The sequence below is a fragment of the Rhinolophus sinicus genome, chromosome 13 (genome assembly GCF_057876585.1).
Source record: "Rhinolophus sinicus isolate RSI-liver-muscle chromosome 13, RSI-T2T, whole genome shotgun sequence".
In the NCBI taxonomy this organism is placed as follows: domain Eukaryota; kingdom Metazoa; phylum Chordata; class Mammalia; order Chiroptera; family Rhinolophidae; genus Rhinolophus; species Rhinolophus sinicus.
The window spans coordinates 39,365,198-39,378,628 of NC_142513.1; the positions used below are offsets into that span (position 1 = coordinate 39,365,198).

At 39.0% G+C, this 13,431-nt stretch overlaps 1 protein-coding gene and 1 pseudogene across 3 annotated transcripts in view; both read left to right on the top strand.

Moving 5' to 3' along the window:
* Positions 1-12,288, top strand: part of DTD1 (D-aminoacyl-tRNA deacylase 1) — a 237,987-nt gene extending 225,699 nt beyond the window's left edge. For 2 of the 3 annotated variants that reach the window (XM_074317641.2, XM_019710738.3), the window contains one exon: positions 11,706-12,288. The gene's annotated coding sequence lies outside the window, so the exon portion shown is untranslated. Of the gene's footprint in view, positions 1-545; positions 1,025-11,705 lie in introns of those variants that run through there. The other variant, XM_074317642.2, reaches the window with a different exon arrangement.
* LOC109434054 (large ribosomal subunit protein uL16-like) lies at positions 1,168-11,697 on the top strand (annotated as a pseudogene).
* Positions 12,289-13,431: the final 1,143 nt, after the last annotated feature.

The window sequence follows — 13,431 nt, forward strand, 5'->3', positions numbered from 1 at the left end:
TAAAGGGGGCTAGACTAAAGGACAGCTAGCATTCCAGTTATATATATAGTTGGGGTTTTTGTTGCCCTGGGCTTTTGTTGCCCCTTCTAATGAAATTTGTCATTCCACTAGACCCACAAAATCACCACCCAGTATTCAGATTTCTCTAAGGGCTGAATTAAGTAGTGACAGACAGAAAGTGACCTTGGCTTTTGCTCTGCTCCACAGAAAAACTTCAGTCCTCCCCCTTCGCCGCACACCACCTCATTGTGGGGAGCTGCTGTTTTCATTTGCTTGTCTTTAAAAACAGCCCTAGGGAGCCTCACAGGCCCAAAGGGGAACAGCTTTGAGTTTCCAAGGCATGAGAGAGAAAGAAAAGGCAAAATGGAATGAGAAACTGCCTGGCATATTTTTCTTTAAAAATCAGTAAAAAATCTTCATGGTCAGAGGACATTCCCAGGGTGTCAGGATTTCTCTCCCATTGCAAACGTTGGTTCTTATTTCTCAAAGGGACATGAGACTGCTAAAATTAACTTCTGTGTTTGCCCTCTCTCTCATTCCTTCAGGCTTCCCCACCTCTCTGGGAGGATTCAAGGTTTTCTACGAGGCTGCAACTCAGTTTTTTCCCCTTTCTGGCCCACAGCTACAGGCATTAGGACAACTTCTCACTAAAAGAATATGGTTTCTGCTTTTGACTGCAGATTCAAGTACCACCTCATTTGAGTATTTACTTAACTGTTATCATTAGGGTGTGAGAGGACCATGCTCCTGACCAGCACCCCACATTTCTATCCTCAAATGTCAACACAATTGAAAACAAACAAGGGAAATGTTTTGGAAGCTGCCATCTGTTTGCTTTTTCAACTTGACCTTTATCTGAATACTAAGACGTGTCCAGGCTGAGCATATTTCTTCTTAATGAGCTAGAACAGTTGTGTTGTGTGCGTGTTCTGTTAAAAGGATATTCCAGCAGTTTTCACTGTTTTTTCCCACTGTAGAAGGTAGAATCTCTTTTCATTCAAAATAAAGGATGCTTTACTTTGCTTCCCTGTGTCAACATTCATACTACTTCCCCAGTACCTGTGCTGGTATTTCATGGTATAAAACTAGCTGTGCCTCTGAGATTTTTTTTTTAAACTTAAAACAACTTTTTTGGTGGTTGCCCTGGAGTTTGCAGTATACATTTTAAGCTAAGTCCTCCTTCAAATAACACTGTACCACTTCACATGTATTACAGGTACCTCATAATATAGTAGTGTTTCCCAGGCCGTCTCTCCTGTCTGTTGACACTACTGTCAATTCATTTCACTTTCCATTTGCTATATAACTCAATACATTATTACTATTACTGTTTTATAAATATTTTTAGATGGATTAAAAATAAGAAAAAGACCTGTTTTACCTTAATTTCTTCTCTAGCACTCTTCCTTTCATTATGTGAACCCAAGTTTCTGACCTCTATTGTGCTCTTTCTGCCTGAAGAACTTCTTTTAGCATTTCTTGCAGTGCAGATCTAAGAAAGTCTTTGTTTCTCCCTTAGTTTTGAAGGGTAATTTCAGTGGTATAGAATTCTAGATTGGTGGGTTTTTTCTTTCAATACTTTAAATATTTTATTCTAGTCTCTTCTTGCTTGCATATTTTCTTCTGAGAAGTCCTCTTTAATTCTCATCCTTGTATGATAACCTGGGTTCATGGCTGTCCCTTGTGCACCCCTCTCTGCCTTCCTCTCCATCCCCCACCCTGGGCTTCTTTCAAGATTTTCTCTTTATTTTTTTTTTTGCAGCTTGTATATGATTTGTCTAGGTATGGCTTCTGCCTGGTATTCTCTGAGCTTCCAGGATCTGTGATTTGGTGTCTTCTGTTATTAAGTTTGGGATGTTCTTGGCCATTATTACTTGAAATATCTCTTCTCTGTTCTCTCTCTCTTCTTCTGGTATTCCAGCTCGTACGTACATGTTAAACTTTGCTTGCAATTGCTCCACAGGTCTTGGATGGTCTGTTCCCTTTATCTCCCTGATTGTTTTCTCTCTTTGCATTTCAGTTTAGAAAGTTTGTACTGACCTATCTTCAAGTGTACTGATTGTTTAGTCTATTGATAAATCCATCAAATAATTCTTCATTTCTGTTACAATGCATTTTTATTTCTAGAATTTTCTTCTGATTCTTTGTTGGAGTTTCAATCTCTCTGCTTACGTTACCCATCTGTTCTTATATATTGTCTACTTCCTCATTAGAGCTTTTAATATATTAATCGTTATTTTTCCTTTTCTGATAATTTCAATATCTATGTCATATCTAAGTTTCATTCTGATGATTGCTTTGCGATTTCTGAGCTTCTGGAATCTGTAAATGTATGTTTTTCAATACATTTGGGAAATCTCAGCAATAGTTCTTCAATTATTATTTTCTGCCCCATTCTCTCTCTCCTTACCTGGAGGAGGTTACTGTTCCCAAATTTTTTTTTTTTTTTAATTAATTAATTTTTTTGAGGAGGGCTCAGCTCACAGTGGCCCATGTGGGGATCAAACTGGCAAGCTTGGTGCTACCAGCACCAAGCTCTAACCAACTGAGCTAACCAGCCACCCCTTTATTTATTTATTTATTTATTTATTTAACTTATAAGAGTTTATTTGAGCTAAACTGATGACAATTGCCAGGAAACAAAATCTCAGTGGATTGAGAAAATGCTCCCCCAAATCTTAAGTGTTGTTCTGGCCTTTGCTATATATGAGGTTGATCTGCTTCCTCACTAAAGCCACGTTATGTTACTTTACCAGCAGTAGGACTGGATATTCTTTAAGCCCAGGCTTCAGTTGCCGTAAAAAATAAACACGACCCCTCTTTCCCTTTCGGTGTGCCACTGAAGATCCTGGTGTCACCATGGACCACTGCCCCATCCAATGTTACCGTTATTATAAGAACAAGCTGTACCCAAAGTCTCGCTTCTGTCGAAGTGTCCCTGATGCCAAGATCTGCATCTTTGACCGGGGGCGGAAGAAGGCAAAAGTGGATGAGTTCCCACTCTGTGGCCACATGGTGTCAGATGAATATGAGCAGCTCTTTTCTGAAGTTCTGGAGGCTGCCTGTAATTGTGCCAACAAGTACATGGTGAAAAGCTGTGGCAAAGATGGCTTTCACATCCGGGTGCACATCCACCCCTTCCCCGTGATCCGCATCAACAAGATGTTGTCCTGTACTGGGGTTGACAGACTCCAGACAGGTATGCGGGGTGCCTTTGGAAAGCCCCAGGGCACAGTGGCCAGGGTCCACAGTGGCCAAGTCATCATGTCCATCCGTACCAGCTGCAGAACAAGGAGCGTGTGATTGAGGCTCTACGGGTGGCCAAGTTCAAGTGTCCTGGCCACCGGAAGAACCACATATCTAAGAAGTGGGGCTTTACTAAGTTTAATGCGGATGAGTTTGAAGACATGGTGGCTAAAAAGCAGCTCATCCCAGATGACTGTGGGGTCAAATACATCCCTAATCATTGCCCCCTGGACAAATGGCGGGCCCAACACTCATGACTCTTGGCACTGCCCCCTCTTTACACCCACTAATAAAAAATGGTACTTCCTATCTGTTAAAAAAAAATAAAAAAAAAATAAACACGACTCAAAAACGTATATGTGTATGCACCCCCAAATTCATTACAACATTATTTAAAATAGGTAAACTATGCAAAAAAAAAAACACCTAAGTGTCCGTTGATGGATGAATGTATAAAGTAATTGTGGTGTGTGTGTGTGTGTGTGTGTGTGTGTGTGTGTGTGATGGAATATTATTCAGCCATAAAAAAGAATGAAATCTTGCCATTTGTGACAACATGCATGAACCTTGAGGGCATTATGCTACATGAAATAAGTCAGAGAAAGATAAATACCATATGATCTCTCTCATATGTGGAATATAATAATAATAATAGTAGTAATAACCAAGCTTATAGATACAGAGAACAGAATGGTGGTTACCAGAGGGTGGGAGGAATGGGTGAACTGGTTTTCTGTTCTTGTTATTGTTGTTTTTAATTTAAATGAATTTTTTTTAAAGAAAATAAATTGGGCACTGGTTGTTTCCATGTCTTGGCCACCATAAATAATGCTGCAATGAACATCGGAGTACGTATATCTTTATGGATAAATGTTTTCAAATTTTTGGGGTAGATATCCAGGAGAGGGATTGCTAGGTTATATGGCAATTCTATTCTTAATTTTTTGAGGAACCTCTACACTGCCTTCCATAGTGGCTGCACCAGTCTGCATTCCCACCAACAGTGTATGAGGGTTCCTTTTTCTCCACAGCCTCTCCAACACTTGTTATTATTTGTCTTGTTAATGATAGCCATTCTAACAGGTGTGAGGTGATATTTCATTGTGGTTTTAATTTGCATTTTCCTAATAGCTAGCGAAGTTGAGCATTTTTTTTCATATATTTGTTTGCCGTTTCTATGTCTTCTTAGGGGAATTTTCTGTTCATGTCCTCTATCCATTTTTTAATTGGATTGTTTGTCTTTTTGTGGTATACAATGGAATACTACTCAGGAATTCACCATAGAAAAGGTGAAATACTGCCATTTGTGACAGCATGGATGGATCTTGAGGTTATTTTGCTAAGTGAAATAAGTCAGGCAGAAAAAGTTGAGAACCATATGACTTCACTGATATGTGGGATATAAAACTGAAAGCAACAAAGGAACAAGACAAACAAATAAAGAAGCAAAAACTCATAGACACAGACGACAGTTTAGTGGTTACCAGAGGGGAAGGGGGAGGGGTATGGTAGATGAGGGTAAAGGGGATCAAATATATAGTGATGGAAGGAGAACTGACTCTGGGTGATGAGCACACAATGTTATATATAGATGATGTAATACAGAACTGTATGCTTTAAACCTGTGTAATTTACTAACCGTTGTCACACCAATAAATTTGACTTAATAAATAAATAAACAAAAATTTAAAAACATTAAAAAGAAAATAAATTGGCAAGAAGCTGGCCATAATTAGCAATTCTGTGTATTGCTGAAGTGTAGAGCTAAGCTTACAGATAACCTTGACTGTGCTGTCTAATACAGTAGTGCCACCTGCATGTGGATATTTAAATGCAAATTAATTAAAATTAAACAAAATGGAAAATTCCTGTCACAGTAGCCACATTTCAAGTGCTCAGTAGTCATATGGCTAGTGACTGCCATATTGAATAGCACTGATATGGAACAATTCTGTAATTGCAGAAAGTTCAGTTGTACAGCACTAACGTAGAGGAACTGAATTAAGATTTTGAGACCATCATCTGAACCACTATAAGTTCTGTAAGACTGATATGGTTAAATATATACAAATATACATGAGAAATAGATAGGGTAAAATTTAAGCCAAAAAACAGAAACCAAAAAAAAAAAAAAACCTGATTGATGTCAGTTTGTTCCTTCCACACTATCACATCACACCACACTTTACTTTCTTAATTAGAAAATTGAATTACTGTCCTCATGTTCTCATCACCAAGTGGGGACCATCAGCACTCAAGCAAAGGAAGGGAGACTCTATTTTGACAATTCAGTGGAGAGCTCACTGGAATCTCTAACAATGCTAGAAGGTCCGACTGAATCCTCCATTGATAACATTGATTTCCCAGCCACTTTCATGTTTTTCATAGAACAACCTTCCTTTTCTAGGCAAATGAACTCAGATTAGATCCCCGGCCATGACCTGAAATAAATAACAGCTTGGTTCTTTTGACAGAGATTTGGAGAGCAGGTCTGTGGTGTGTGTATATCCTAACTCTAGCACTTACATCTTATGGTTGATCTCATGGCCTGAAGTCAGAAGCAGATCAGCTGGAAGTTAGCATCTTTGAAAGACACAGTATTTAAACAGACTGTTGAGGGATTCCTTACCTGGTCCTGGACTATTCCCCATTGTTCCTGACGTTTGCAGGCAGTAAAAGAGAAGCACTCCAGCAGCTTCTTTCATAAGGCTAGGAAGTGGTAGTGCTAAGTTATCAGGCCCTCGTTACTACAGCTTGTCAGGTGCCCCCAGCCTACAGGTCCTGTCTGGCCTTTAAATAGCTCATCGGGTTCACAGAGACATCAGAAAAAAATTCATTTGGGAATAGATGTCATCCTCTCAACAGCTCTCAGAGGAGGCACATTACCCCTCCTCCTGGATTTCTAAATTTTGAGTGTCACTGGTCCACTGTTGTAGAGAATCATGTGTATATCAGCTTGAACATGACTTCTGCTCAGCACTTCTAATCTGGCAAATGGACCTCGCAGCTCGCTCACTCCTGCCTCCCAGTTCATGCTTCCAGCTGTGTGAACCTCATTATGTCCAGCTACACCTAGTTGATGACCAGCAACCTGGTCGCTAAGTTTTTCTATAGTTTTATGTACAAGAAAATGGGAAGGAACATTTATTAAAAGTGAGAGTGGAAGTAAAGAGCATCTAATGACCAATCCATGTATCGTGGTGTGGCAGTGGCTTTCAGGTGGAACGGTATCCACTACTGGCCAAAGGCTCTTGCATGCAGTTTGGAAGCTAATCACTCATAATGCTCATTTTGATGTTATGATTAAGACTGCCTGTTAGGGCTCCCAGTACTAGCACAGTTAGTTTTGGAAGCATGCTTAGTTGTAAACCCTTCAGGTTAAGTGCTTTATAACGTCCCCTGTGCCTGAGTGGTTTACCTAAAAAATTTGAGAGTCCCTTGCTGAAACCTCTCAGAATCCCTTCCAGTTCTGATTCTCTAGGAGGGATTTAAATTCCTAAATTGTCTTTCTCTTATAAAATTTCTTATAAAAGCTTTTTTTTAATTACAAAATTAATGGTCTTTCATTATAGAAAATTTCAAAAATGCCAGAATGCTCAAAGAAGAAAATAAAAGTTATCTGCCATCTCATTATTCTAAGATAATCATTATTAACATAATACTTTTATAACATTTTCTCTAACCAGATAATTCTGTTCTCTTTTTCTAATTTTACAAAGAGGTACACTATATATATAATATTTGCTTTTATTATCTAACAGAATATCATGAACATTTTCTAGGTCATTTATTCTTCTATATTAAACCTTATCTTTTCTACCTGAACATCAAACATTTGAAGCATACATTTGTTATTCCAAAGCATTAAAACATGTAGAATATTTAATTGGAGTAAATGTAAAAGAGTAATATATTCAAGAAGGATCCCAAAGCTCATTTTGAGTTCAAAAACAAAGGGTTTTATGTATACCAAGAAGATGGAATTCCCCGAAGGTCAGGATTTCAGATATTAGTATTGCAGGTAAGGAGAAAGGTATTAATAGGAGCAAATGGGTTGTTTTTCTTTTTTTAATTGTATTTTCTTTATTATTTAAAAATTAAAATAAAAAAATTACGATTACAGTTGATATTCAATATTATATTAGTTTCAGGGGTACAGCATAGTGGTTAGACACTTGTATAACTTATGAAGTGATCCCCCTGACAAGTCTTGCACCCACCTGGCACCATATATAGTTATTACAATATTATTGACTATATCCCATATGCTTTACTTTGCATCCCCATGACTTTTGTAACTGTCAATTTGTACTTCTTAATTCCTTCCCCCTTTTCACCCAGTCCTCCAACCTCCCTCCCATCTGGCAACCATCAGTTTGTTCTTTGTATCTATGAATTTGTTTCTGTTTTGTTTATTTTGTTTTGAGATTTCACATATAAGTGAAATTATATGGTATTTGTCCTTCTCTGACTTATTTCACTTAGTATAATACCCTCTGGGTTTATCCATGTTATTGTAAATAGTAAGATTTCATTCTTTTCTTTTTTATGGCCAATTAATAGTCCTTTATACCGTGTTTCCCCCAAAATAAGGCCAGATCTTATATTAATTTTTGCTCCAAAAGACACATTAGGGCTTATGTTTAGGGGATGTCATCCTGAAAATCATGCTAGGGCTTATTTTCCGATTAGGTCTTATTTTGGGGAAACATGGTAGATATGTACTACATCTTCTTTATCCATTCAGCTTTTGGTTAGAGCATTTAATCCATTTACATTTAAAGTAATTATTGATAGGTATGTAGTTATTACCATTTTATTACTCATATTTTTTTATCTTTCTTCTTCTCTTCCTCCTTCTCTTTCCCCTCCTCCCCCTCCTCTCCTCTTTCTCTTCCTCCTCCTTCCCCTGCTTCTTGTCCCTTCGACATTTCTCGTAATACTGGTTTGGTGGTGTTCTACTCCTTTAGCTTTTTCTTGTCTGGGAAACTCTTTATTTCTCCTTCGATTCTAAATGATAGACTTGCTGGGTAGAGTAATCTTAGTTGTAGGTCCTTGCTTGCTTTTCATCACTTCGAATATTTCCTGCCAGTCCCTTCTGGCCTGCAAAGTTTCTGTTGAAAAATCAGCGGACAGTCTTATTGGAGCTCCCTTGTTAGTAACTCACTGCTTCTCTCTTACTCCTTTTAAGGTTCTCTTTATCTCAACCATCTTGAAATTTTAGTTATAACATGTCTTGCTGTTGGCCTGTTTAGTTTCATCTTGTTTGGGACTCTGCATTTTCTGGGCTTGCATGTCTCTTTCCTTCACCAAGTTAGGGAAGTTTACCATCATTATATCTTCAAATAGGTTTTCAGTTCCTTGCTCTCTCTCTTCTCCTGGTACCCCTATGATGCAAATGTAAATATGCTTGATGTTGTCCCAGAGTTACTTTAAACTGTCCTCATATTTTAGGATGCTTTTTTCTGTTTGCTGTTCTGATTGGGTGTTTTCCGCTACCTTGTCTTACAAATCACAGATTCAGTCCTCTGCTTTATCTAATCTGTTGATTCCCTCTAAGGTATTTTTCATTTCAGTTATTATAGTCTTCATTTCTGAGGTGTGTTTTTTTAATGTTTTGTATCTCCATTTTTATGTTTCCTCTTTGTTGAAATTCTTTTTTTTTTAAATTTAATTTTATTAAATTTATTGGGGTGACAATCTCACTGAGTTTATCTACTCTTCCGCTAAGTTCATTGTGCATCCTTATAACCAGGGTTTTGAACTCTGCATCTGGTAGATTACTTGTCTCCATTTTGTTTAGTTCTTTTTCTAGAGTTTTATCCTGTTCTTTCATCGGGGACCTGTTTCTTTGCCTCCTTATTTTGGCTACTTCCCTGTGTTTGTTTCTATTTCTTATGTACATACATCTGCTACATCTCCCAGTTTTGGCAGAGAGGCTGTATGTTGCAGATGTGCCATGGGGCCCAGTGATGCAGTGTCCCTGGTCACATAAGCTGGGTGTTCCAGGCATGTCCCTTGCGTGGGTTGTGTGTGCCCTCTTGTTGTAGTTGAGCCTTGATTGTTGTTGGCATGTCAGTGGGAGGGATTGACTCTCAGACTGACTGGCTGTGAGGACTGGCCATGACTGCAGTGGAGGAGCTGTTGTGCAGGGGTTTACTCCACAGAGCAGGATCTTCTTCAGTGTGGTTCTGCTTCCTGTCGAGTCTGCCCTTTGGGTGTGTTGATTGTGGAGTGGGTTGGGTGGTATCTCTGGTATGATCTGAAGCCAGCCTCCTGGTGTTGGTTCTGGGACCTCTTGGAAGGAGCTCTGATGCAGGCCAAGGCTAGCCACTGCCTGCACCCAGCCCTGGGCTACCTGGTAGGAGCTACAAAGTGATCTGCAGATGGTTGCTACTTGTGGTAGGCTTGGAGGTACCTGGGAGAAGTTAAGCTACAAACTGAGGCTGGCTGCCAATAGTGCCAGGCTTGGGGCCACTTAGCAAGAGGTATGGGGCACACTGAGGGGCATGCTGCTTTTTTGGGAGGGGGAGGGTTGTGAACCTTTAAGAGAGTTTTGGAAAGTCTGCAACATACGCTGAGATAGGTTGTTTGTCTGGAAAAGCTGCTGAAAGAGGCTTGGGCAGGCACACAATTTTGGTGGGATGAGGTCTCGAGGAATCACCAGGGAGGGGCAAACAGTGTTTGCTAGGTTGATGGAGACTCAGATTTGGTGCCCACCCACACATGTAGGCTGGGTGGAGGAAGGGCTCAGTAACAGAACAACGGGGCCTACCTGCTGGCTCTGTGAGGGGAGGGCTCAACCATTGAACAATGGTGCCTGCCAGTTACCCTTCCAGCTCTTGTCCTGAAGCCAGATAATTCAGTTTCTCCACTTATGTTCTTGGCACTTTTTGAACTCCTGCCCCAACACTGGAGCTCAGAGCAAGTGAGTCCATGCGCAAGTGAGTCCATGCTCAGGCCCTTTAGGAGGAACTCCTGGGATTCCAACTGTCTGTCTCACTCAGCCACAAACTGCTAGTTTTCACAGCTAGAAGTTATGGGACTTCTCTTCCTGGCACTGGAACCTTGGGCTTGGGACCCTTCACTCCTTAGGGGGTACCTCCGCAAATGAGATATCCCTTCCAATTTTTAACTGCCATATGTGGGTGTGGGGCTAGCCCATTCCATGTCTCTGCCCCCCACTACTAGTCTCAACATGGCTTCTCTTATATATCCTTGATTATAGGACATTTGTTCAGCTATTCTTCAAGCAATTCTCAATGATGGTTGTTCTGTAATTTCGTTGTAAGTTTGATATTTTCGTGAGAGGACTTGAGCACAGTGTTTACCTATTCTGCTGTCTTGACTGGAACTACCAGGAATTCCAATTAGAATTTATATCTGAGGGAATAGAAACTGCTTTAAGTTTGGGATTTAGTTAAACTCTTGGTTGACATATGCTTGCCTCACAAATCTTGGCAAGACCAGCTGGTTTTTGTAGTAGCCTTAGAATTACAGAGAGAAACTCGAGACACTTAGACATTTTATACTAAAGAACCTATCATTCTTTGAACAGTATCAACAATATCCCAAGAAAAAACATTTTGTTTATTCCCTGTCCCTATGCTTTCTTTAGTCTCCCCACCCCTCTGCCTCCATTATTGTTAACAGGATTTGGAAATGAGGCCTTGTATCTTTTTTCAAGGAATTTGTCCATTTTATCTATGTTGTCTAATTTATGGGTATATATAAAGTTGTTTGTGATACATCTATTTTGTCCTTTTAATATCTGTAAAATCTGTACTTATGTTGCCTCTTTGATTCCTGATATTCATACCTTGTGTCTTCTTTTCTTGGTAAGTTTCTCAATCTTATTGATCTTTTTATTTTCTGTTCTGTTTTTCTGTTTGAAATTTCATTTTTTCCTGTTCTTGTCTTTATTTTTCCCCTACTTCTGTTTACTTCGGGTTTATTTTGTTTTTATTCTTTTAGTTCCTTAAGGTGAAAACTCAGATTCTTGACTTGACAACTTTCTTCTTTTCTCATATAAGCATTTAATGCTCTGATTTCCCTGTAAGCACTGCACAAGGTGAATATTACAGTTTTTCTACGTTGTATTTTTATTTTCATTCACTTTAAAATGTTTTCTAATTTGCCTTGTAATGTCTCTTTGCTGCAGAGGCCATTTAGAAGTGCATTGTTTAATTTCCAGATATTTGGTTTGGTGTCTATTTGAGTTCTAAGAAAAAATTTCTGAAAAATTGGAAACTTTGGTGAAAAGGCATTTGAATTAACACTGACAACATGACAGATTTTTCACAGTAAAGTGAAACATTGTCATGCTATTGTCATTGTATGAACTTGAAAAAGGGTGGTATCTTTAGCTATTTTGTAATACTTGGTCAGATTTTTAACAGGATTTGAAGCAACTTTTTGGGACCCTTCTGAGTAGTATGTCTTGTCTTTGTTCTTTTTAGTGCATTATCATTGGGCACAACTGGATCCTGAAAAATTCATGAAAATTGCTAAGCACCCACACTGCTTTAAGAATTTGGAACTGAATCTTAAAAAGGAAGATAGAAATAAGAAATTGGGAACCTGAAGAGTCCTGCAAAAAAACACCAAAGGAACGTTACCATTTTATGTTGTTGCTGTGGTCTAATAGAGGAAGAGAGTGCTGCCAATGCAGGGGAAGGCACCCCTGCACATGGCAGCAGGGCATACGCCTGTGCCTCCTCCACAGGAAGGCATTGTTTGTTCCCACATTGTCTTGGCTTGCTTTTGGAACAGGCTGGCCCAACATCATTTGTCATCGAGTTCTCCTTTCACACTGTGGTTTATTCCTGTGTGTCCATGATGGATCTTAAATGCATTCATGCGTCCATGTTCTTCCCAACACTGGCCAAACCAGGGCCCACGTTAAGGTGTAAAGAGAACAATCATCAATGATAATGTATTGTGTGAGACCTTTGCATCTTGTAAATTTTCTTTTTTCTAAAAAGAAATAATAAAACTCCAAACCTCAAAAGGCCATTTTATTATTAAACAAATCTTTCTGTGTTTCTGCTTAACAATTTTGTCTATAGAAATACGTGTCTGACTCTTCTCTATATATATATCTACACTTCTTTTCAAACAACCCTGTTGTAAGAGGCCTTCCCCAAGTGACTCACACAGGCCACTGATTCCACAGTGAGAGCATGACCATGGTAATTTGTAGTTGATGACATTTTACTTGGACATGAGATGTCAAGAAAGGAGTGTATGTGGGAGGGGAATCCAGTTTCAGAATGGCCAAATTACTGAGACCAAGTGTGACTGCCATATCTGGTTTATCTACCTTTGGGAGGTGGGAGAAAGGCCCCAGCATATTAGACTTTATAGTTGCATGGTTGTCCATATATCCAAGCCAATACCCCCACAGTTATGTGAAGAACCACATTCTGCCAGAGTTTCTCAGTTCATTTTAATCTACTAGTGGCACAGCTGTTAGCGATCATTTTTAGACATTGTATGATGTGAATAGTAATATATATCTTTGTATGACATATCTATAATACATTAATGATTATATAAACAGAGTTATCGTCTTTTGAAATACTTATTACCTAACTATAGAAGAGATAGCCTTCTTAGGCATTTTTATAATGCTGAAACTCTATCTCTGACCTTTATAACTCTTGAGTCCCTCTAGTCTGACCTAGTTCTCTACTTAAAATAAAAACATAATTAGAAAATGTGGGAAAAAGTAAAAAGCTCAAATTGCATCTCCAATGTACATTCAAGTACTTGGAATATGGAGTTGGAAAGAGTTGTGCCAAATTGCTTTATTGTGAACTGATACAGATGGTACATTATAATCCATGATAGGTTAAACCTCTAGGTTTAAAATCATTGCATAAAAACCCTTGGTCAGCTCCCACAGCTCCATGGGCAGTGAGGTCCAAGGAGCTCTTCTGTCTAAGTGATCTGAGTAGGTGTTTGTGGAGTGAATTCAAATTCAATTTAAAGTTACTTGAGTCTACAGTTTTGTAAACTTAGCTATAATGACGGGCTGAGCAGATTTGTCATGTATTTCCTTGCCACAACATTTTATTGCCACCAATTAATGCTTATCGAACAGCTGCCGCCTGTTCTTGTGATAATGGGTAATGAGGATGGCATAGAGAGAAGAGCTAATGTGCTTGATGTTTGGACAGTGGT